We start from the raw sequence: 25,588 nt of genomic DNA, 5'->3' as shown, positions 1-25,588 counted from the left end.
TGTATAATTGTTGCAATTCATGCATTTGTTCCTTAAATGTTAGCCATTGCCTATCCACCGTCATGCCTTTTAATGAAGCTTCCCAATCTATCATAGCCAACTCACTCCTCAAACCTTCGTAGTTTCCTTTGTTTAGATTTAGGACCCTAGTTTTGGATTGGACTACTTCATTTTTCATCTTAATGAAGAATTCTATCATGTTATGGTCACTCTTCCCTAAAGGACCCCACAGGAGACTGGTCAAGAAGGTACGAGCCCATGGAATCCAGGGTGCCTTGGCACTTTGGATACAAAACTGGCTTAGTGGCAGAAGGCAGAGGGTGATGGTCGAAGGTTGTTTTTGTGACTGGAAGCCTGTGGCCAGTGGGGTACCACAGGGATCGGTGCTGGGTCCCTTGCTGTTTGTGGTCTACATTAATGACTTGGATATGAATGTAAAAGGTATGATCAGTAAGTTCGCTGATGATACAAAGATTGGTAGGGTGGTAAATAGTGAGGAGGATAGCCTCAGTCTGCAGGACGATATAGATGGGTTGGTCAGATGGGCGGAACAGTGGCAAATGGAATTTAACCCGGAAAAGTGCGAGGTGATGCACTTTGGAGGGACTAACAAGGCAAGGGAATACACAATGAATGGGAGGACCCTAGGCAAGACAGAGGGTCAGAGGGATCTTGGTGTGCAAGTTCACAGATCCCTGAAGGCGGCGGAACAGGTAGATAAGGTGGTAAAGAAGGCATATGGGATACTTGCCTTTATTAGCCGAGGCATAGAATATAAGAGCAAGGAGGTTATGATGGAGCTGTATAAAACACTGGTTAGGCCACAGCTGGAGTACTGTGTGCAGTTCTGGTCGCCACACTACAGGAAGGATGTGATCGCTTTGGAGAGGGTGCAGAGGAGATTCACCAGGATGTTACCAGGGCTGGAGCGCTTCAGCTATGAAGAGAGACTGGGAAGATTGGGTTTGTTTTCCTTGGAGCAGAGGAGGCTGAGGGGGGACATGATTGAGGTGTACAAAATTATGAGGGGCACAGATAGGATGGATACTAAGGAGCTTTTTCCCTTCGTTGAGGGTTCTATAACAAGGGGGCATAGATTCAAGGTAAAAGGCGGGAGGTTTAGAGGGGATTTGAGAAAGAACTTTTTCACCCAGAGGGTGGTTGGAGTCTGGAACTCACTGCCTGAAAGGGTTGTGGAGGCAGGAACCCTCACAACATTCAAGAAGCATTTGGATGAGCACTTGAAATGCCATAGCATACAAGGCTACGGACCAAATGCTGGAATATGGGATTAGAGTAGACAGGGCTGATGGCCGGCGCAGACACGATGGGCCGAAGGGCCTCTATCCGTGCTGTATGACTCTATGACTCTATGACAACAAGATTATTAATTAACCCCTTCTCATTGCACAATACCCAATCTCGGATAGCCTGTTCCCTGGTTGGATCCTCAATGTACTGGTCTACTTGGCCAGTCTCTTTGTAGATTAAAGTCATCCATGATTACTGTAGTACCCTTGTTACATGCATCTCTAATTTCCGGTTTGATGCCATCCCCTACATTACCACTACTGTTTGGAGGCCTATGGACAACTCCCACCAGTGTTTTCTGCCCCTTGGTGCTCCTTAACTCCACCCAGACTGATTCTACATCTTGATTTTCTGAGCCAACATTCTTTCTCACTATTGCTCTGATTTCATCCTTTACTAAAATAGCCACCCCACCTCCTTTTCCTTTTTGCTTGTCCTTCCTAAATATCAAATATCCTTGGATGTTCAGCTCCCAGCCTTGGTCACCCTGCAGCCATGTTTCCGTAATCGCAATTATATCATATCCGTTTACATCTATTTGTGCTGTTACTTCGTCTGCTTATTAGGAATGCTTCATGCATTCAGATACAATGGGCTCGATTTTAGCACCCGCTATCGGGTGCGTTCTCGGCGGGGGGGCCCCGAAAATCGCGAAATCCAGGAGCGGGACCGGATCCCGCCTCGATCCCGCCCACTTCCGGGTTCCCCACTGATGCGCCGGCGTACGCGCGCAGCCCCCGCTGGTGGGAATCCCGCAGGCAATTAAAGCCAGCGGGATGCCACTTGACAATATTTAGTTTGGATTAAGGGACTGTGTGTGATTTTTGATCAACATGGGACTGTTTCCCACACTGGGGGAAACACTCCCAGGTCAAATGGACGTGTTGCAGCTGTCAGCCTGTGGCAGCTGCAAAGGTCCATTTGACAGGTTGTGGGGGGGAGACCCTCACCCATTGCAGGAGGCCACTCTGTCACTTGGGACAAAGTTTGGCCTCCACCACCCTCCTGACGGTCAAAGTCACCAACCTGCACACTTACCCTGGGGTCCGGAGACATGTACCTACCTTGCGGACCCCCTCAGATGTACATCTTGCGGATGGGGGCCGCCGTAGCTGCAGTCATGACCTCCTCGGAGGGCGAACAGTATCACCAGCCTCACCAGCCTCGCCATCCACGCCGTCCACCTCTGACACGTGGAGCTCCACAACACAATGCTGTGACACATCCACCTGTACAGCAGGAGGGAGGGCTACCGCAGAGAGAGATGCGTCGCAGAGGGCACTACCCTCGCCACAGGTTCCACAGACCGAGGCTCAGCTTCCTGGACCTCTCTGAGCAGCAGTGCACACGGAGGCTCAGAGTCACTCCACATGTAGCCGTGGACATCTGCAGCCTCTTTCATGCTGAGCTGCTCCTGGCTGGCCCGTGCACCATCTTCTTACCTGTCGCTGTCAAAGTCACCACTGCCCTCCCGAACTTCTCCTCCACAGCCTTCCAGGGTGCAACCGGGGACATCGCCGATGTCTCTCAGCCGTCTGCGCAGAAGAGCCCTGCAAATACACCTACACCCACTCTGCAGTGACACAATGGGTGGCATCAGTGGTGGGTCCTCATAGTGATACCCAAGAGCGGGCATTATTGCACAAACCGGACAGGATTCGCGAAGACATGGCAGTAGTGGTGCCAATATAATGTGTGATGTGAGTTGTTCTGAAATTCAATATAAGTAACAACCATGACAAACCCTCAAACACCCTTGTGCATCCCCTTCATGCTTACAATACGTTTGCCTTATGCTGCCTACTGCACATATGTGATGCGTGCCCTGTGGCAGCAGCACAGGTGGTGGCAGGTTGAGTGAGGCTGGCCGTGAGAGAGATGCACGAGAGGGTGAGTATGGGATAGAGCCATGAGATTGTATGAGGATTGGGTTGCGTGGTAGTGGCGGGGTGAGTACTGGCGAGGTGAGTAGGTGCAGGTAAGATAAGGATGGGGTTTGAGTGGGTATGAGGGGTGATGTGACAGAATAGTGTTGGCAGTGCCGAAGGAGATGTGGGGTGGGGCAGTGATGTGGCAGACGGAGTGTAGGGGAAAGACTACGTGTACTCACTTTGGCTGACCTACTGAGGTCATTGGAGCGCCTCCTGCACTGTATGCAGGTGGGCAATATGTTGGTGGTGCTGGTGACCTCCTCTGCCACCTCGAGCCAGACTTTCCTGGTGGCAGAGGCAGGCCGCTTCCTCCCGCCCGCCGGGTGGAAGATCTCTGTCCTCCCCCTCCTCCTCAGCCCATGTATTGATACCTGGGGTGAGGCATCATTAAACTGGTAGCAGCCTTCCCCCTGGGCTGCTCCATGCAGTCATCTTTGCTATTGGTTGCAGCATCTGTCAGTGGAGGACTGCCCCTTTAAATAGAACGCCTCCAGCTGACAGATCTTACTGCGCATGTGCAGCCCGCCCGACGCGCAGATCAACAGCGGGGAACCCGGAGGAGCAGGTAAGTGAATCCAATTAGTGGGTTGCCTGCTACGATCGCGCGGGAAACCCACTAATTTCAAAGGGCGCGTTACCCACGCGCCCGCTAGCCCATCCGCCAAGAACCCGCAGCCCTGCTAAAATCGGGCCCACTGCCTTTAGATTTGCCTTTTTAACATTTTTAGACATCTTAACATTTTTTGTACTATGGCCCTATTTGTCTTATTACCATTTTTTCTACCCGGACCCTAATTGTTCGTGCATTCTTTTGTTTGTACGCTCTGTCCCTTCCTGACACAATCTGGTTATCCTTAAACCAATCACTTTCCTGCACTGCTTCTTTGTCTTTTCTCTTTAGCATTATAGATTTCTCTCAACTGGGACCCAATTGTAACTTTCAAAAGGGAATGGGATAAATACTTGAAGGAAAAAAAATTACAGGGCTATGGGAAAAGAGCAAGGGAATGGGACTAATTGGATAGCTCTTTCAAAGAGCTGGCACAGGCTCGATGGGTCAAACGGCCTCCTCCTGTGCTGTACCTACTATGATACTATGATAGTATGAAGAAAATCTCCTTTCTTGTCCCTAATCAATCCCACGCTTCCTTTGACTACCCTTTTATTATTTCTATGTTTACAAAAGACTTTTGGGTTCCCTTTTATGTTAGCCGCTAATCGATTCTCATATTCTCTCTTTGCCCCTCTTGTTCCCTTTTTTAGATCTCCTCTGTAATTTTTGTATTCAGCCTAGTATTCTGAACCTTACATAAGCCTCCTTTTTCTGTTCCATTTTAATCTCTATATCTTTAGTCATCCAGGGAGCTCTTGCTTTGGATGCCCTTCCTTTCCCCCTCATATGGATATGTTTTCTCTGTACCCAAACCATCTCCTCCTCGAAGGTCTCCCATGGTTCAATTGTTGTTTTGCCTATCAATTTTTGATTCTCATCCACTTGGACATGATCCCTTTTTAGCTCACTGAAATTTGGCCTCCTCCAGTTAAGCATTTTCATATTTGATTGTTTGTTGTCCTTTTCCATAACTATTCTAAACCTAATGATATTATGATCACTGTTCCCCAAATTCCCCCACTGAAACATACTCCACCTGACCCACTTCATTCCCCAGAACTAGATCCAGCCCTGTTTCCTTCCTGGCTGGGGTGGAAACACACTGTTCCAGAAACTTCTCTTGAACACTTTTCAAGAATTCCTCCCCCTCTTTGCCCTTTACACTGTTACTGTCCCAGTCTATATTGGGTTAACTGAAGTGCCCATTATCACTACTCTACAGTTCTTGCATCCTTCTGTAATTTGCCTGCAAATTTTCTCCTCTATCTCCTTCCCACTATTTGATGGCCTGTAGTATACACCCAGTCGTTTAATAGCTCTTCTATTTTTCCTTAATTCTAACCAAATAGATTCTGTCTCTGGCCTCTCAACTACATCAATTCTTTCCCGTGTTATAGTAGTTTCTTTGATCAATACAGCCACCCCCACTTAATTCTTTCCTTCCCTATCTTTCCTGAATACCTTGTAGCCAGGAATATTAAGTACCCAATCCTGCCTTTCTTTGAGCCAGGTCTCCGTTATTGTCAATATACTTTAGAATCATAGAAAGGTTACAGCACGGAAGGATGACATTCGGCCCATCGTGTCCGCACCAGCCCTATGCAAGAGCAATCCAGCTAGTCCCATTCCCCCACCCTATTCCCATAGCCCTGCAAATTTCTTCCTTTCAAGTACTTATCCAGTTCGCAGGCCATGATTGAATTTGCCTCCACCACCCCCTCGGGCAGTGCATTCCAGATCCTAACCACTCACTGTGTAAAAAAGTTTTGCCTCATGTCACCTTTGGTTCTTTTGCCAATCACCTTAAATCTATGTCCTCTGTTTCTTGACCCTTCCGCCAATGGGAACAGTTTCTCTCCATTTACTCTGTCTAGACCCTTCATGGTTTTGAATACCTCTATCAAATCTCCTCGCAACCGTCTCTATTCAAAGGAGAACAACCCCAGCTTCTCCAGTCTATCCACATAACTAAAGCACCTCATCCCTGGAATCATCTTAGTAAATCTCCTCTGCACCCTCTCGAAGGCCTTCACATCTTTCCTAAAGTGCGGTACCCAGAACTGGACACAATACTCCAGTTGTGGCCGAACCAGTGTTTTATAATGGTTCATCATGACTTCCATACTTTTGTACTCTATGCCTCTATTTATAAAGCTCAGGATCCCGTATGCTTTTTTAACCGCTTTCTCAACCTGCCCTGCCACCTTCAACGATTTGTGCACATATACCCCCAGATCTCTCTATTCCTGTACCCCTTTTAGATTTGAGCCCTCTAGTTTACATTGTCTCTTTTCGTTTTTCCTACCGAAATGTATCACTTCACATTTTTCTGCGTTAAATTTCATCTGCCACGTGTCCGCCCATGCCACCAGCCTGTCTATATCCTCTTGAAGTCTATCACTATCCTCCTCACTGTTTACTACCCTTCCAAGTTTTGTGTCATCTGCAAATTTGGAAATTGTGCCCTGTACATCCACATCCAAGTCATTAATATATATCAAGAAAAGCACTGACCCCAACACTGACCCCTGAGGATCACCACTGTACATCTCCTGCAGTCCGAAAAACAGCCGTTTACCATTACTCTCTGTTTCCTATCCCCTAGCCAATTCAGTATCCATGTTGCTACTGCCGCTTTATTCCATGGGCCGCAACCTTGATTATAAGCCTACCATGCGGTACTTTATCAAACGCCTTTTGAAAGTCCATATACACCACATCAACCGCATTGCCCTCATCTACCCTCTCTGTTACCTCATCAAAAAACTCTATCAGGTTAGTTAAACATGATTTGCCTTTAACAAATCCTTGCTGGCTTTCCCTAATCAATCCACACTCGTCCAAGTGACTGTTAATTCTGTCTCAGATTACCGTTTCTAAAATTTTCCCCACCACTGAGGTTAAGCTGACTGGCCCATAGTTGCTGGGTTTATCCTTACATCCTTTTTTGAACAAGGGTGTAACATTTGCAATTCTCCAGTCCTCTGGTTCCACCCCGGTATCTACGGATGTTTGGAAGATTATGTCCAGTACCTCCACAATTTCCACCCTTACTTCCCTCAGCAACCTAGGATGCATCCCATCCGGACTGGGTGACTTATCTACTGTAAGCACAGCTAGCCTTTCTAGTACCTCTTCTTTATTAATTTTTAGCCCATCCAGTATCTCAACTATATCTTCCTTTACTGTGACTTTGGCAGCATCTTCTTCCTTGGTAAAGACAGATGCAAAGTATTCATTTAGTACCTCGGCCTTGGCCTCTGCCTCCAAGAGTAGATCTCCTTTATGGTCCCTAATCAGCCACATCCCTCCTCTTACTACCTGTTTACTGTTTACATGCTTGTAGAAGACTTTTGGATTCCCTTTTATGTTGGCTGCCAGTCTATTCTCATATTCTCTCTTTGCCCCTCTTGTTTCCTTTTCCACTTCCCCTCTGAACTTTCCTCTGCAGCAGTCCTTATGTTGTCATGGGCGCTATGGAATTTGCCCTGCAATAGAAATGGAACAAATTCTACAGCAGCAACAACCTCAACACTTCTACTCAAAGCTGTCTGTAATGTAAAGTGAATGAGCTAGAAAAAGATGCAGGCAATTGAACAAAATGAAAGTCTAAACTCCAAACCAGTGGACACTGTCACTACACTAGCAAAAGGAACAGATATAAGGGGTGATTCTGCGATCCAGCAGCCCCAGGGCATTTTGAGGAATAGCAGGCTGCTTTTTCCATTTTATTTTATAGGCCCTGAATTTCCTCTGACTTTCTGCCGCTGCGCCGCAATTACTTCGCCGGAAACAGGGTTTCCGCTGCATTACCAGCAAAGTTGCGGCAGCGCAGCAACAGAAAGTCCATGGAAATGCAGAGCCATTACTTTTTTTCCCCATCAAGTTGAAGGATGTTGGTGCTGCAGAAAAGAACTCTTTCCTGAGTCAGCATCAAACACACCTCTCAGGTCAAGTATAGAAAAGCCAGGTACAAACAACGGTTCCCCTACTCCAACAACATGCCTCAGGCCCAACCTCACAACAGTGTGAATTTTTTTTCCATCTCTTACACCAGCCACCCTGAGTGAGATCAATAATCAGTACTAGTTTTGTTCTGTAATCCCATGTCCACTAGGGACTGGATTGAGACAAACCAAAGTCAATTCACATAGGACCTAGCAGAGGAGACTTTCATCCCATCAGTTTTGAATGTATTTGAACCCAGGCCCCAAAGGTGAAAGTTAAGTCTCCAACCCACTGCACTATCCAGTTTCTGATTAACTTCAATGAACTGAAAATTGCAGATTGCACGCCCGGATTTCCCAACATTAACTCTCTGCTGCAGGCATCAGATTAGAGAATTACCTCTACAAAATTCTGCCAATTATCTCTTTAATAACAATGCATTACTTAGATCTGATTATATTTTTTTTTGGAGAGTTGGAAAATCATTTGAAATATACAACCTTTGTGCATCATCAAAAGATATCTGCAGTTTCCATAATCCGCTTCATTGGAAGAAACTTTCATTGGCACAACAAATATTGTCCAGCTGACTAGTTCAAGCTGTCTTATACTCAGATTTTCTGAACCACCCACAGACAGAAGGAAAATATTATCCACATTTCCTGCGGTTTCATTCAGTCAGAGCCACATTAATGTGCCACTTATGTCCACGCACAACCACAAGCTCCTTGAGTGCTAATAAGCCTTTCTGCACAGATACAATTATAATGCATCATTCACGTAACTCAGAACCATTGAAGAGGTACCTACCACAGTCCTTTTGATGCCCACAGTCAGCACATTGGCATGCTTTCTAATGCCACTCTTCCTTCCCAAGTTTATCTTGAAAATCTGAAAAATACATGGTAAAAGATAAAAGATTGAAAATAGGCATCTCAGGCCCCTTATATTCTTAAAGACACTGCATTAATTTGACTTCCAGAGGGTTAGGATTACAAAAATTCAATGATTTCTGGGTTTAGCTTGATTTTGCAATACTGTCCAATGAACGTTTGATACGTGTAATCAAAGGGCAGACTGACCAGACTGAAACATGCGTTTGAACAATATTGTTGAAGACACTCCAGCTTGTATTATGCAAAATTTTTAATTAAATCTGGTTTTTAACATGCATTTTTTTAAAGAAAAGATGCGAGCAAAGCAACTCTTTAATTCCTGAGAAAAAAAATCACCACACAAGACCTCTAAATTAAAGTAACTGGTGCAAATGTTTATGAAGTTTGAGTATCTGAACTGACTACGTTGAACACTCTGATTTGGAATTCTGAATACTGACTGGAGAAACCACAAGAAAATGACACACATTGCCTCTTCTGAAGGCAGCATGCAGAAACTAAAAGAGAAAATGCTCTTTCTCTGGAAAATACAACTGGTGCTTTGAAATTTTTCAAACAAATCTTAAAATGAGAATATTATTGAGCCCACCCAGCCATTGAAACTGATCACAGATAAAACCTAGATCCATTTGAGTTGTGGTGATTTATTTAATCCCTGTTAATGTTCTGAAAATTAAACCTGCAGACGGGCCCCTACCTAGACCACTGCCATGTATTTAAATACACAGTTTAAATGATAAGGCCAGCTGAGTTAGGGTGGATTAATGAGCTAAATTTCATCCTAGTTAGTGTTTATCTCCTACCAGCAAAACAAGCGACATCATATGATATCCAATTGCATGAGTACACTGATGTCTGGGTTGGGTTGATATGGAGAGGGGATGGCGAAAATCCGGTGGCAAAGTAGAATCAAATGCAGTGTTTAGGCTGACTTCCATGGTGCTCTGATCGTGCCCGATCTGCTTTGGTCTTGGAAACTAAGCAGTATTAGGCTTGGTTAGTAACTTGGATGGAAGACAGCCTGGGACTACCAAATGCAGTAGTCTTTTCCCATCTTCCACAGTGCTCTGATACTTGGTCTGGATTGGTGTCTTGAAGCTAGGCAGAACTAGGCTTAGTTAGCATCTTGGATCGGAGACTGGTTTCAAATACTAGGTGGCGTAGGCTTAAAGCGGATGTCCTGACACTACGTCCAGCCCACGGGCAAAGCCATAGAATCGTAGGAAGTTATGACACAGAAGGAGGCCATTCGGCCCATCGTGTTCGTGCCGGCTGAAAAAGAGCTACCCAGTTTAAACCCACTTTCCAGCACTTGGTCCGTAGCCCTGTAGGTTACGGCACTTCAAGTGCACATCCAAGTACTTTTTAAATGAGTTGAGAGTTTCTGCCTCTACCACCCTTTCAGGCAGTGAGTTCTAGACCCCCACCACCCTCTAAGTGAAAAAATTTCTCCTCAGCTCCCCTCTAATCCTTCTACCAATCACTTTAAATCTATGCCCTCTGGTCACTGACCCCTCTGCTAAGGGAAATAAGTCCTCCTTATCCACTCTATCTAGTCCCATCATAATTTTATATACCTCAGTTAAATCTCCTCTCAGCTTCCTTTTTTCCAAAGAAAACATCCCCAGCCTATCCAATCTTTTCTCATAGCTAAAATTTTCCAGCCATGGCAACATCCTCGTAAATCTTCTCTGTACCCTCTCCAACGCAATCACATCTTTCCTGTAATGTGGTGACCAGAACTGTATGCAGTACTCAAGCTGTGGCCCAACCAATGTTTGGTTCTATGCCTCGGCTAATAAAGGAAAGTATCCCGTATGCCTTCTTAATCACCTTAACTACCTCTCCTGCTACCTTCAGGGATCTGTGGACATGCACTCCAAGGTCCCTTTGTTCCTCTACACCTCTCAGTATCATTCCATTTATTGTGTACTCCCTTGCCCTGTTTGCCCTCCCCAAATGCATTACCTCACACTTCTCTGGATTGAATTCCATTTGCCAGTTTTCTGCCCACCAGACCAGTCCATTGATATTTTCCTGCAGTCTACAGCTTTCCTCCTCACTATCAACCATACGGCCAATTTTTGTATCATCTGCAAACTTCTTGATCAAGCTCCCCACATTCAAGTCCAAATATATACCATAAAAAGCAAGGGACCTAGTACTGAGCCTTGCGGAATCCCACTGGAAACAGCCTTCCAGTTGCAAAAACACCATCAACCATTACCCTTTGCTTCCTGCCACTGTGCCAGATGCTAAAAGTCGCACTTGGCCCTGACTCCACTAAGTGTGTCAAGGAGGCTCGAGCATGTGGAGCAATCCCGTCCGCGGTTACCCTCTTTCAGACAGAATTTCTCATTGGCTGGAGGTCCCGGAACCTCCCCCGGGAGCCTGCGCCTCACAACTTGAGCCTTCTCTCAGAAATTCCCTCCTGGTATTTCACTCTGCATGGAGGGATTTCCTGTATGGGCTGCTCCTGCACACTGCTTCTCAATTGCTGGCTCCACTTCAGGCCCATACTCCTGATATTTGGCCACCTGGTGCGGACAGAGGCGTGCAAGTCAGAGGACCTTCTCTTGAGCCTGGCCAAGGTGGGAAACCACAGGTCCAGGTTGGACATGGCCTGTGCGGGTGGTCACCCTGGCTGCCTGCCTCTCTTCTGTGGCCTTGACCATGCCCGGTTGGCCCTGGAGAAGGAGCACACGCTGTCTGCCAGTACGTTTCAGGCCTTCTGCAGCCGGTGGGCACCACAGGGACTGAATTGTTTGGTGGACACGGGCGACAGTATTATTATTTAAGTTATAAGTTTCCTTTGTTCTATGATTTAATTTTCTATTAGTTGCGTCCCTTTAAAAGGGGGCACATTTGTTTCTTTTTGTTTGATGACACTGGGATAATTTATGGGTTTTATTGGAAAAAAATTGCTGTATTTAGATTGTGCGAGATCCCCACGAGTGCAGCACAGTTCCTGAAGCATGAGCTTCTTGTAGCTGACTGGAAACCAAATGTAAAACTGCCGGGATTCATGGCCAGGAAAGCTCATTTTTAGTGGGTCTTTGAGGTTGCCAATTTTAGCGAGTCCTTTTAATTTGGATTCCAGGAGCCCTCTGTCTGTGTGAAGCAGTAGACCCAGTTAAAACTGGACTTTGCATTTCAGCTTGCAGCTGTATGCTAGTGGCCAACCCTTCAAAAGCCAGCAACACTAGCGGGGCCTTGAATACTATAAAAGCCGCTACTGTGTTGATTTGCTGAAATTTTATGCAACAGAAAATGGACCTCAATCCACTAATTTGGACTGTTAAATGTACAGACCTTTGAAGCTCTGCATCATCTCCTGTGGAGGTTTTTCTCACTCTGTTAAACAGAGTACACATTTGTTCCATTGACGGGCAGGTAAAGATCGGCCCCAGTATCTGCTGCCATGTCGAATCCTTCAATATAGACAGTTTGAGGGCATTTAGAAATTTCTGGATTCCAAGCCCCACAGTATCCTGTGCTCCTGCTGGATGGAGAGGCTGGGTCACTGGTCCAAACCTCGGCCACTCTATTTATCTAGATGTACAATGTACTCTACAGTCTGCCGTGTTTCAATTTAAAAAAACAAAAAATTAGAGGCTTGTAAAAATAATTCAACAGACAGATCTAAACATAGTACTAAACTACTTCCCGTTCTAGCATGTTGAATTAATTGCCTTTAATTACACATACTTAATTAGGTTAAATTATGGCTTTTAAAGTGTTACTGTGGAAACAGAGTTGCCACTCCAAAGTAACCCTTCCTTTGAACCAGGTCCTACCTCTATGTATATTTTTTTCTTCTGTCAACTTCCTATTATTTGCCTCCACTGAAGGTGTTGAACCCTTGTTGGGCACAATTCTATGGGGGCCAGTCACATTTTGGTATCTCTCCCAACGGCCATTATTCATTTGTGAGCCTTGATATTGAGTGTCGGTGAGCTATTTTACCATGAGGACGCAACCCAAGCCTGATCTCATCCTCATCCAATATCTATGCAGTGCACTTCCAGCAGGGGTCACTGCATAGCAATCAGGAGCAGGAACCTTGGTTGATCTTGCTCTCTCTAACCATGCACACTGAGGCTAATTGTAGCATCCCAACCATTTTCCTGGCCTGAAATCAGCTAACTCAACACTGACCAGGGACCAAAACTAGGACCTGTTTGGTTCATGCAACACACTGGATAAACTCACTGATCCATTAAAGAAACAAAACATTTCTTAATGGGAGAGCTTCACCATCAGGACCGTAGGTTTTTCCCCTATTTTTTGCCTCCTTTCCTGAAAGGAAGTCTTCATAGTGGGATACAATTCCACAGGTAATGGCAACCATTACACATGCCAAGCAAGCAGCTATTCTTAAAGTGTGTGCCTAAACAGTGATTATTTCAGGCTGCTCAACTATAGTAACAATTGCACCACAACCAAGTCCGTTCTGATCCTAACCTGACATATGCACATATGCACTTCCTGGCAGGATTCATGAAACTACAATTGGGGGTAGGAACTATGGCTGATTTATTTCTGCCTCGCCAATCGGAGGGCACTGAGGCCAACTGTAGCAACCCTACCTCACCTTGCTTGAGATTAGCTACACAGCACAGGCCAGGAATTAACCCGAACAAAATGGCTCAGTGATGCAACTAGCAGAGCATTTACCCATTGACCTATTAAGAGTAACTGCATCAATTCACCTTTTTAAAAACGAGTCACCATGTATATACGTGTATACCAATCTACCTTTCAGCTAAAAATGTTTTAAAAATTCTACGTCCAACCTGTAATCAGGTGACTGGGAGCCTGAAAAGGAGTGTGGGAGATGAGGGGTCAGGGCAAAGAGAGCAGAAGACTGGGCTCCAGGAGGAGAGATTTAGTAGAATGGGCACATACTCTCTGGAGTATAGAAGAATGAGAGGTGATCTCATTGAAACATATAAGATTCTGAGAGGGCTTGACAGGGTAGATTCTGAGAGGTTGTTTCCCATGGCTGGAGAGTCTAGAACTAGGGGGCATAGTCTCAGGATAAGGGATTGGCCATTTAAGACTGAGATGAGGAGGAATTTCTTCACTCAGAAGGTTGTGAATCTTTTCTCTACCCCAGAGGGCTGTGGATGCTGAGTCGTTGAATGTGTTCACGGTTGAGATAGATAGATTTTTGGACTCCAGGAGAATCAAGGGATATAGGGATTGGGCAGGAAAGTGGAGTTGAGGTCAGCCATGATCTTATTGAATGGCTGAGCAGGCTCAAGGGGCCGTATGACCTACTCCTGCTTCTACTTCTTATGTTCTAATGTTCCAGAGTGAATGGAGCAGCAGACCTGGCTGCTGGGAGAATGGAGCAGGAGACTAAGCTCCAGAGAGAAGGGAGCAGGAGACTGAGCTCCAGAGAGAAGGGAGCAAGGGACTGAGCAGCAGAGAGAAGGGAGCAGGGGACTGGGCAGCAGAGAGAAGGGAGCAGGGGACTGGGCAGCAGAGAGAAGGGAGCAAGAGACTGGGCTCCAGAGAGAAGGGAGCAGGAGGCTGGGCTCCAGAGAGAAGGGAGCAAGGGACTGAGCAGCAGAGAGAAGGGAGCAAGGGACTGAGCAGCAGAGAGAAGGGAGCAGGGGACTGGGCAGCAGAGAGAAGGGAGCAAGAGACTGGGCTCCAGAGAGAAGGGAGCAAGAGACTGGGCTCTAGAGAGAAGGGAGCAAGAGACTGGGCTCCAGAGAGAAGGGAGCAGGAGGCTGGGCTCCAGAGACAAGGGAGCACAGGACTGGGGAGAAAGAGAATGGAGCAGGAGACTGGACGCCAGAGAAAATGGAGCAGGGAACTTGGCACCAGAGAGATGGGAGCAGGGGACTGGGCTTCAGAGAGAAGTGGGCAGGAGACTGGGCACCAGAGAGAATGGAGCAGGAGACTGGCCTCCAGTGAAGAGGGGAGCAGGAGATTGACTGCCTGAGAGAGTGACAAGAGCTGTGGAAGGTGGGGATTCTGAGTGAAGGGAGGAGGACAGAAGTAATGAGAAGCCTGACAGCCAAAGAAAAAGAACTGAGAGAGGAGTGGCAGAACAGGTGCCAGATCGAAAAGAATAGAAAGGGCAATAGGGAGACCAAAGCACAGAAAATCCATATAGGAGAGGAGACTGGAACAGGGCAAACTTTCAAAAGGGAATTGGATAAATATTTGAAGTGGAAAGATTTGCAGGACTATGGGTAAAGAGCAGTGGAGTGGGACTAATTGGATAGCTCTTTCAAAGAACTGGCACAGGCACACTGGGCTGAATGGCCTCCTTCTGTGCCGTATCATTCTATAATTTCTATTCCTGTCTCCCTTATGCATTTATTTAGTTTCCCCTTAAATGCATCTATGCTATTCACCTCAACTACAACTTGTGATAGCAAATTCCACACTCTAACCACTCTCTGGGCAAAGAAGTTTTTCCTGAATTCCCTATTGGATTTATTAATGACTACCATATCTTTATGGCCCCTAGTTCTGGTCTCCCTCACAAGTGGAAACATCTTGTCTACGCCTACCCTATCAAACCCATTCATAACCCTAGAGACATCTATCAGGTCACTCCTCAGCCTGCTCTTTTCTGGAGAAAAGAGCCTTAGTTTCATTTAATTTCACTCAGGTCACAAAATCATTGATTGGAGAAGCTGGGATTGTTCTCCTTGGAACAGAGGAAGTTAAGGGGAGATTTGATAGAGGTGTTCAAGATCATGAACAGTTTTGATAGAGTAAATTAGGAGCAACTGTTTCCAGTGACAGAAGGGTCGGTAACCAGGGGGCACAGATTTAAGGTGATTGACAAAAGAGCCAGAGGCCACACGAGGAAACAATTCTTTATGCAGCAAGTTGTAATGATCTGGAACGCACTGGCTGAAAGGGTGGTGGAACCAGATTCAATAGTAACTTTCAAAAGGGAATTGGATAAATACTTGAAGGGAAAATATTTATAGGGATATGGGGAGAGAGCGGGGAATGGGACTAATTGGATAGCTCTTTCAAAGGGCCAGCTCAGGCATATAGGCCGAATGGCCTCTTCCTGTGCTGTACCTACTATGACACTCTATCTGTAATGTTGATATACACATTTGATTCATCACTCTTTAGAGTGAAGAACTTGCTGATACCAGGTCGACCTGGCTCCTGATTTAGTTTACATTTCCACTTTAATTGTAATGTTACAGTTGTGGTGTAAATGGATGCTTGGTCACACTGTCTCATTCCACTACACTAGCACCTAATCTGAAATCAGATCACTTTCTCCATCCCATTAGACTGACAAGTTATTTAAACTGGCTTCATGAACAAGAAATGCCAAACACAGCAGTGGAGTCACCCTCTCTGATTGCCACTCCCTGATACCAGGACCAGACAGAAACAACAAAATGGAAACAGCATAGTGTGTGAGTAAGGGGCCTACAAAAAGGATGAGAAAGAACAATCAGGCTAATAAAGCTTGCTCTATCCAGTTGATGTGCAACCTCGTACACTGTTCACCCACCCCCTAATCACACAACCTCCTGAGATCGGTAAAATAAAGAAGCTTTTGTTTGGTTTGGATCAGTGGTGTAATTGCTGACAAATCACATGCTAATTAGTCACAAAATAGCTGCCTCCATGAAGCAGAAGATTGCTTATTAGATCATTGGTCTCCCCCGTCGCTGGTTCAGTGGGATCACATACATTGCTAAATTCCAGGTCATAGAAACTACACCAGATTCAATACTGTTATCCTGCCATCCCCACATCCCTTACAATTTCAGTTTAATGGCTGTTACTCATCTGGAGGCTGATATTTAGGTGTGAAGTGCAAGCTTTAACTGCTGGGCTAGAAGTCAACCTTTACATAGAGAAAAATGCATAACCTGGCAATATTACACTATCGTATTCTAGTTAAGGGGCTTGGATGACAATCCTAAACTGTGAGAATGAAGGATGTGTGGTTTTATAACCAGTGACATCCCTGATATTAGATTACTAGTTTTAAATCACTCCCTGGTGTATTACATGAGCTGACTCAAAGTGCAAAACTATGCACTAGTCAGTTTCTGTGCTGGGAACTGCTGTTAATGTTGATATCATCTGTCACAATGCCTCATCGGAACATAGGAACAGGAGTAGGCCATTTAGCACCTCGAGTATGTTCTGCTATTCAATGAGATCATGGCTGATCTGTGACCTAACCCCATATATCCGCCTTAGAACCATATCCCTTAATAGCTTTGGTTAACAAAAATCTATCAATCTCAGATTTAAAATTAACAATTGAGCTAGCATCAACTGCCGTTTGCGGAAGAGAGTTCCAAACTTGTATCACTCTGCGTGTAGAAGTGTTTCCTAACTTCACTCCTGAAAGTCCTGGCTCTGATTTTTAGGCTATGTCCCCTAGTCCGAGACTAATCATCTACCCTATCAGTTTCTCTCCATCTACCCTATCAGTTCCCCTTAATATCCTGAAAACTTCGATCAAATCACCCCTTAATCTTCAAAATTCCAGGGAATAAAACCCTAGTTTGTGTAATCTCTCCTTGTAATTTAACCCTTGGAGTCCAGGTGTCATTGTAGTATATCTACGTGCACTCCTCCAAGGCAAATATATCCTTCCTAAAGTGCGGTGCCCAGAACTGAACATAGTACTCTAGGTGTGGTCTAACCAGATCTATGTATAACTTCTACCCCCTTGTATTCTAGTCCTCTAGATATAAAGGCCAGCATTCCATTAGCCTTTTTGATTATTTTCTGTACCCGTCCATGACATTTTAATAATCTGTGTACATGGACCCCTACGTCTCTTTGGACCTCCTCTGTTTCTAGATTTTCACCATTTAGAAAGTACTCTGATCTATCCTTTTTAGGTCCAAAGTGGATGACCTCACACTTGTCTACTTTGAAATCCATTTGCCACAGTTTGCCCATTTACTTAATCTATTAATATCTCTCTGTAATGTTATGTTTCCATCTCCACTGCTTACAATGCTGCCTATCTTTGTGTCATTGGCAAACTTGGATATGTGGCTCTCTAACCCTTCATCTAAGTTGTTAATAAATACAGTGAATAGTTGAGACCCCAACACAGATCCCTGAGGGGCACCATTAGTCACATTCTGCCAATTGCCCATTATCCCTGCCCACTGTCTTCTGCCGCTCAGCCAATTTCCTAACCAGGTCAATAATTTGCCTTCAATTCCATGAGTTTCAACTTTAGCTAACAGTCTCTTATGAGGGACTTTATTGAATGTCTTCTGGCAGTCCACATAAAAAATATCCATAAACATTCCCCTGTCCACTACTTTAGTCACCTTTTCAAAAAAATTCAATCAGGTTCATCAGGCATGATCTATCCTTTACATATCCATGCTGGCTCGCTCTGATCAGCTGAAAATTTTCACTCTATCTTCAATTATAGATGCTAGTAATTTCCCGACAACAGGTGTTAGGCTAATTGGTCTATAATTCCCTGGTTTCCCTATCTCACCTTTCCTAAACAGCGGAGTGACATGTGCAATTTTCCAATCTAAAGAAACGATTCCTGAATTGAGAGAATTTTGGAAGATTACAGTTAGGGCTTCTGCAATGTTCTCACCTACTTCCTTGAAAACCCTGGAATGGAAACCATCTAGTCCTGGGGTTTTGACATTCTTTAATGTCATTATTTTCTTCGTTACTTTTAATTTGCTTACGTTAATTACGGTGAGTCCCCATCCCTGGTTCAAAATTAGTTTCCTTGGGACGTCCGTTATGCTATCCTCGTCTTCTACTGTAAATACTGACGCAAAGTAATTATTTAACATGTCCACCATTTCTTTATTTTCATTTACAATATCACTATTAGCAGTTTTTATGGGGCCTACATTGTTCTTGAACATCCTCTTTCTCCTAATATAATCGTAAAAACTTTTTGTGTTGATTTTGATATCCCTTGCAAGTTTCTTTCCATATTCCCTTTTTGCAGCTCTTACTATCTGTTTTGTCATCCTTTGCTGTTCTTTGTATCTCTACCAGTCGCCAGGATCTGTGCTATTTTTTGCGTGTTTTCTCTTTTAGTTTTATGTTGTCCCTTACCTCTTTTGTCTGTTGTTTTATGCCGGGCAAAAAATGGGAGATAGCGAATCGGCAGCCCATTTTATACCTCACCCGATTCACTATCATCTGGAAATAAAAGTTACAATTACCACCAATAAATCTGCATTGGACAGAATCCTTATTAACCCTCTAAGAATATCATCACAGGTTAAGGACCTTAGTGATTAAGGATGAAATTACTTCAATGATAAGAGAGGATATTGTTATATATGGGTAGAATTAAGAACTAGAAAAGGAATTAAGACTGTAATGGAAGTTGTGTATAAACCTCCTGGTAATTGGGCTGTTTTTTTGGCAAATGGAGCTCTTGCCCCTTAGGGGTATAAACTGGTTCTGTATCACATTAAATTCTTTTTTGAACACTTCCCACTGATCTTCTGTCATTTTACCTATTAACAGATTTGCCCAGTTTATGGTCAACAGTCTCTATCTCATCCTGTTGAAGTCGGCCTTATCTAATTTAGAATCTTAGTAGCTGATACGGGTTTCTCCCTTCCAAGCGCAATGTTGAACTCGATCATATTATGATCGCTATTAGATAAATATTCATGCACCGTTAGGCTGATAACTAAATCTGGCTCATTACTCATTATTAAACCTAATATGGCCTGCCTCCTTGTTGGTTCTAGGACATATTGTTGCAGAAAGCTTTCCTGAACACACTCAAGAAATTCGCTACCTTTCTGACATAACCTTTCTGCTTATCCCAATCAATATGAAAGTTAAAATCCCCCATTAAAACCACTCTGCCTTTGCTACATGCTTGTCTAATCTCTGCATTTATACATTCTGCCACTTCACAGCTGCTACCAGAGGGCCTTTGCGCAACTTCCATGACAGTCTTAAATCCTTTTCTATTTCTTAATTCTACCCATAAAGTCTCCAAGGTAATCTTGTTATATCCTCTCTTATTATTGAAGTAATTTCTTCCCTAATCACTAATGTCCTTAACCTGTGATGATATTCTCAGAGGGTTAATGAGGATTCTGTCCAATGCAGATTTATTGGTGGTAATTGTAACTTTAATGCCAGATGATAGTGAATCGGGCGAGGTATAAAACGGGCTGCCGATTCGCTATCACTCATTTTTTTGCCCGGCATAAAAGTTAATATTACCTACAATGATAGAAACATCCAGTACATATGATAAAAGAATAAATAAAGATGATTAAGTCAATACAGTATTGTCCTCATTTTCATTCATTAAATCTAAATATAGGGCATGTACTCTCTGCCAGATGATAGTGAACCTTATTTCCTGCTGTCATGATTTTGGGTCATGCTTTTCTGTCACCATTACCCATTCAATATATGAACTGACATGATGTAGTTGAAGTCTCTGGCCATTCAGGGCTTTGTGGAGCAAGTTTCTGTACTCTCTCCCCCAACTCCATTGCCATCTTGTGGATAAAATTTAGCAATTGTGGGCAACACGATGGGCAATTTACAAACTATCTGAGATATTAACACCCTTTTCAGAATGCTGTGAGGTGTGAGACAAGGGATGGTCTCACGGATCGGAACATAAAACCTTAACTGTATCCAAATTAAGCGAGTAAGTGCGTGAATTCCAGATCTTTTGAAGAGAAATTAAGAACCAAGGGAGATCAAACGGTCCCACTCTTTTCTACACAGTTCCTTTGTTGTTAACCCTTGTTGCTTAATCAGCAATGAAAAACTCAGCACAACAGATTGATAGGATACCCAAAATGAAGTGGGAAATAAGGTCACCTGCCAACTCTTCGTCCCAGCTCCCCTGATGGCCTAGTGTCTACCTTAAACCAGAAGGCCTCCGATTCAATTCTCACTCTGTGCTGAGTTAACTGATCCTACTCAGAGTAACAGTTAGGGAGCTACAAATGTCCACAGGATCTCTGGGCTAGGGAAATGTACACTCGGCTAAGATTTCCAATCTGGATTACTATCTAGTGACTCTTTCAAGGCAATGTAGAGTCCATAGAGATGCTAGAATAGAATAGCTTACTAACTACCTGGCTACATACATGAAGAATGACCACTTTTGGGAGAAGGAGTGCCACTGGGTTTCCATGGAACCAAATTTTACAATTTAACGCTCTTGACACAGAGCTTTGCGTGATGGGGACGTGCAACATGCATTCAGGCATGGAGGTCCTTGTGCCAGATTCACAGTCCAAATGGTTTATTCATCCATTCAATTTAATGGGTGAAAATGTGTGCAGCCACAAATTCAGTGCACTGGCCTCTGCACCAAATTCCCAATATAGCCTCCCATCACATGAAGTCTTGCACCAAGAGCATTAACTTGTAAAATTCCCCAGTAAGAGCCAGCAGCTCCTTCAGGAGGATGGGGGGAAAATAAAAAGAATTGGCAACAACAAAGAAAAATGTTAGAAGTCAACTGACTATCCTCGCAGGTATGAAGAGGTAATAATCCATCCTTGAAGGGAAAACATTTGCAGGGCTATGAGGAAAGAGCAGGGAATGGGACTAATTGGATTGCTCTTACAAAGAGCTCGCACAGGCTCAATGGGCCAAATGGCCTCCTTCTGCACTGTAACCATTCTATGATTCTATGATTCTATTGTACCCTTTCATGGGTGAGATTTTCCTGCATTTCCAGATTGGACACAACTTGGAAACTGCAATGAAACTCCTTAAGAAGGGTAGGAGAGATCAACTAGAAAATTATAGGCCTATTAGGGAAGTTACTAGAATCTGTTATTAGAGACAGAATGGCTGATCACTTGGACGAACATGAACTGATCAGAGAGCCAGAATGGATTTGTAAAAGGTAATTCATGTCTAATGTACCCAGTTGAATTTTTTGAGGAGATAACTAACATGGTAGATCAGGGATGTTATTTATATGGACCTCCAGAAGGTATTTGATAAGGTTCCACATAAGAGACTATTAACAAAAATGAAAGTGCATGGAATTAGAGGCAACATATTGGCATGGGTAGGGAATTACAAAATAAAATAAGAAACATACTGCCCCTGGAGCCTGCTCCGCCATTCATTAAGATCATCGCTGATCTTCACCCCCAACTCCACTTTCCCGCCCAATCCCCATATCCCTTGATTCCCTTAGAGTCTAAAAATCTATCGATCTCAGTCTTGAATAAACTCAACGAATGAGCATCCACAGCCCTCTCCGGTAGAGAATTCCAAAGATTCACAATCCTCGCAGAGAAGAAATTCCTCCTCATCTCAGTCCTAAATGGCCGACCCCTTATCCTGAGACTATGTCCCCAAGTTCTAGACTCTTCAGCCAGGGGAAACATACTCTCAGCATCTACCCTATCAAGCCCTCTTAGAATCTTATATGTTTCAATGAGATCACTTCTCATTCTTCTAAACTCCAGAGAGTTTAGACCCATTCTACTCAATCTTTCTTCATAGGACAACTCTCTCATCCCAGGAATCAATCTAGTGAAACTTTGTTGCACCGCCTCTGTGGCAAGTAGGTAAGGAGATCAAAAATGTACACAGTACTCCAGATGTGGTCTCACCAAAGCCTTGTACAGTTGCAGCAAGACTTCCTTACTCTTGTACTCCAACCCCCTAGCAATAAAGGCCAACATACCATTTGCCTTCCTAATTGCATCCTGTACCTGCATGTTAACTTTCTGTGTTTTGTGTACAAGGGAGACCCAAATCCCTCTGAACACCAACATTTAATAATTTCTCACCATTTAAAAAATCTGTTTTTCTATTTTTCTTACTGAAGAGAATAACCTCACATTTCCCCACGTTATACTCCATCTGCCACCTTCTTACCCACTCACTTAACCTGTTGATATCCCTTTGCAGACTCTTTACATCCTCCTCATAGCTTACTTTCATACCTAGCAAACTTGGATACATTATACTTGGCCCCTTCATCTAAGTCATTAATATAGATTGTAATTAGCTGAGGCCCAAGCACCGATCCTTGCGGCACCCCACTAGTTACAACCTGCCAACCCGAAAATGATCCATTTATTCCTGCTCTCTGTTTTCTGTCTGTTAACCAATCCTCGATCCATGCTAATATATTACCCCCAATCCTATGAGCCCTAATTGTTTAGGAGGTAGGAGACAGAGAGAATGAATAATGGGTATGTACTCAAATTGGCAGGATGTAAACTAATGTTATTCCCCAGGGATCAGTACTGGGGCCTCAGCAATTCACTGTATATTTAAGTGACTTACAGAAAGATGCAAGGACTATAGAGTAGTGATAATGGAGGACTTCAATTATTCCAATACAGGCTGGGACAGTAACAGTGTAAAGGGCAAAGAGGGGAAGGAATTCCTGAAATGTGTTCAAGAGAACTTTCTGGAACAGTGTGTTGCCAGCCCAACCAAGAAGGAAATAGTGCTGGATCTAGTTCTGGGGAATGAAGTGGGACAGGTGGACCATGTTTCAGTGGAGGAGCATTTGGGGATCAGTGATCATAATATCATTAGGTTTAGAAAAGTTATGGAAAAGGACAAGGAACAATCAAATGTGAAAATGGTTAACTGGAAGAGGGCTAATTTCAGTGAGTTAAAAAGGGATTTTGCCCAGGTGGATTGGAATCAAAAATTGGTAGGCTAAACAGTAATTGAACAATGGAAGGCTTTCAAGGAGGAGTTGGTTCGGGTGCAGAGAAGACACAGCCCTACAAGGGGGAAAGGAAGATAGAGCTCCCTGGATGACTAAAGAAATAGAGATTAAAATGAAACAGAAAAAGGAGTTTATGGCGAATGTAAGGTTTATAATACAGTAGAGAACCAGGCTGAATATAGAAAGTACAGAGATTTAAAAAAAGGGAATAAGTGGGGCAAAGAGAGAGTAGATTAGCAACTAACATAAGTCTTTTATAAATATATAATAGTAAAAGGAAGGGTGGGACCGATTAAGGACAAAAAAGATCATCTTGTGGAGGCAGAGGGCAGCATTGAGGTTCACAGATCCCTGAAGGCGGCGGAACAGGTAGATAAGGTGGTAAAGAAGGCATATGGGATACTTGCCTTTATTAGCCGAGGCATAGAATATAAGAGCAAGGAGGTTATGATGGAGCTGTATAAAACACTGGTTAGGCCACAGCTGGAGTACTGTGTGCAGTTCTGGTCGCCACACTACAGGAAGGATGTGATCGCTTTGGAGAGGGTGCAGAGGAGATTCACCAGGATGTTACCAGGGCTGGAGCGCTTCAGCTATGAAGAGAGACTGGGAAGATTGGGTTTGTTTTCCTTGGAGCAGAGGAGGCTGAGGGGCGACATGATTGAGGTGTACAAAATTATGAGGGGCACAGATAGGATGGATACTAAGGAGCTTTTTCCCTTCGTTGAGGGTTCTATAACAAGGGGGCATAGATTCAAGGTAAAAGGCGGGAGGTTTAGAGGGGATTTGAGAAAGAACTTTTTCACCCAGAGGGTGGTTGGAGTCTGGAACTCACTGCCTGAAAGGGTTGTGGAGGCAGGAACCCTCACAACATTCAAGAAGCATTTGGATGAGCACTTGAAATGCCATAGCATACAAGGCTACGGACCAAATGCTGGAATATGGGATTAGAGTAGACAGGGCTGATGGCCGGCGCGGACACGATGGACCGAAGGGCCTCTATCCGTGCTGTATGACTCTATGACTCTATGACTCTAAATGAATTCTTCGCATCCGTCTTCACTAGAGAAGAGGATGCTGCCATTGTAGCAGTAAAGGAGGAGGTAGTAACGATATTGGAGAGGATAAAAATAGATAAAGAGGAGGTACTTAAAAGATTGGCAGTACTCAAAGTAGAAATGTCACCCGGTCCAGATGGGATGCATCTTAGGTTACTGAAGGATGTAAGGGCGAAAATTGCTGAGGCTCTGGCCATAGTCTTCCAATCCTCCTTAGATATGGGGGCAGTGCCGGAAGACTGGAGGATTGCAAATGCTACACCACTATTCACTATTCCGAAAAGGGGAGAGGGATAAACCTGACAATTACAGGCCAGTCAGCCTAATGTCAGTGGTGGGGAAAATTTGAGAGACAATAATCTGGGACAAAATTAATTGGCACTTGGTATGGGCTAATAAATAAAAGTCAGCATGGATTTGTTAAAGGAAAATCGTGTTTGACTAACTTGATTGAGTTCTTTGATGAAGTAACGGAGAGGGTCGATGAGGGTAGTGCAGTTGATGTGTATATGGACTTTCAAAATGCATTTGATAAAGTGCCACATAATAGACTTGTTAACAAAATTAAAGCCCATGGGATTAAAGGGACAGTGGCAGTGGGAATACAAAATTGGCTAGGGGATAGAAAGCAGAGTAGTGGTGAACGATTGATTTTCAGACTAGAGGAAAGTATACAATGGTGTTCCCTAGGCGTCAATATTAGGACCATTGCTCTTTTTGATACATATTAATGACCTGGATTTGGGATTAGAGAGTATAATCTCAAAGTTTGCAGATGACAGGAAACTCAGAAATGTAGTAAACAATGTGGAGGATAGTAACAGACTTCAGGACAACACTGGTGAAATGGGCAGACACATGGCAGATGAAATTTAACGCAGAGAAGTGTGAAGTGATGCATTTTGGTAGGAAGAATGAGGAAAGGCAATATAAACTAAATGGTACCATTTTGAAGGGAGCGCAGGAGCAGAGAGATCTGGGGATGCACATACATGAATCTTTGAAGGTGGCAGAACAAGTTGGGAAGGCTGTTAAAAAGTATATGGGATCTTGGGCTTTATTAATAGAGGCATAGAGTACAAAAGCAAGGAAGTTATGCTAAATCTTTATAAAACACTGGTTAGGCCTCAGCTGCAGTATTGTGTTCAATTCTAGGCACCACACTT

General features: G+C 44.0%; 1 long non-coding RNA gene across 2 annotated transcripts in view; it reads right to left on the bottom strand.

Annotated features, from left to right (window-relative positions):
• Window positions 1–25,588, bottom strand: part of LOC137323071 (uncharacterized) — a 494,135-nt gene that overhangs the window by 287,377 nt on the left and 181,170 nt on the right. For both annotated transcript variants that reach the window (XR_010963292.1, XR_010963290.1), the window contains exon 2: window positions 8,614–8,694. This is a non-coding gene — a long non-coding RNA (uncharacterized lncRNA). The remainder of the gene's footprint in view (window positions 1–8,613; window positions 8,695–25,588) is intronic.

The sequence above is a fragment of the Heptranchias perlo genome, chromosome 6 (assembly GCF_035084215.1).
Source record: "Heptranchias perlo isolate sHepPer1 chromosome 6, sHepPer1.hap1, whole genome shotgun sequence".
Classification (NCBI taxonomy): domain Eukaryota; kingdom Metazoa; phylum Chordata; class Chondrichthyes; order Hexanchiformes; family Hexanchidae; genus Heptranchias; species Heptranchias perlo.
This window is presented reverse-complemented; position numbering and strand designations above follow the sequence as displayed.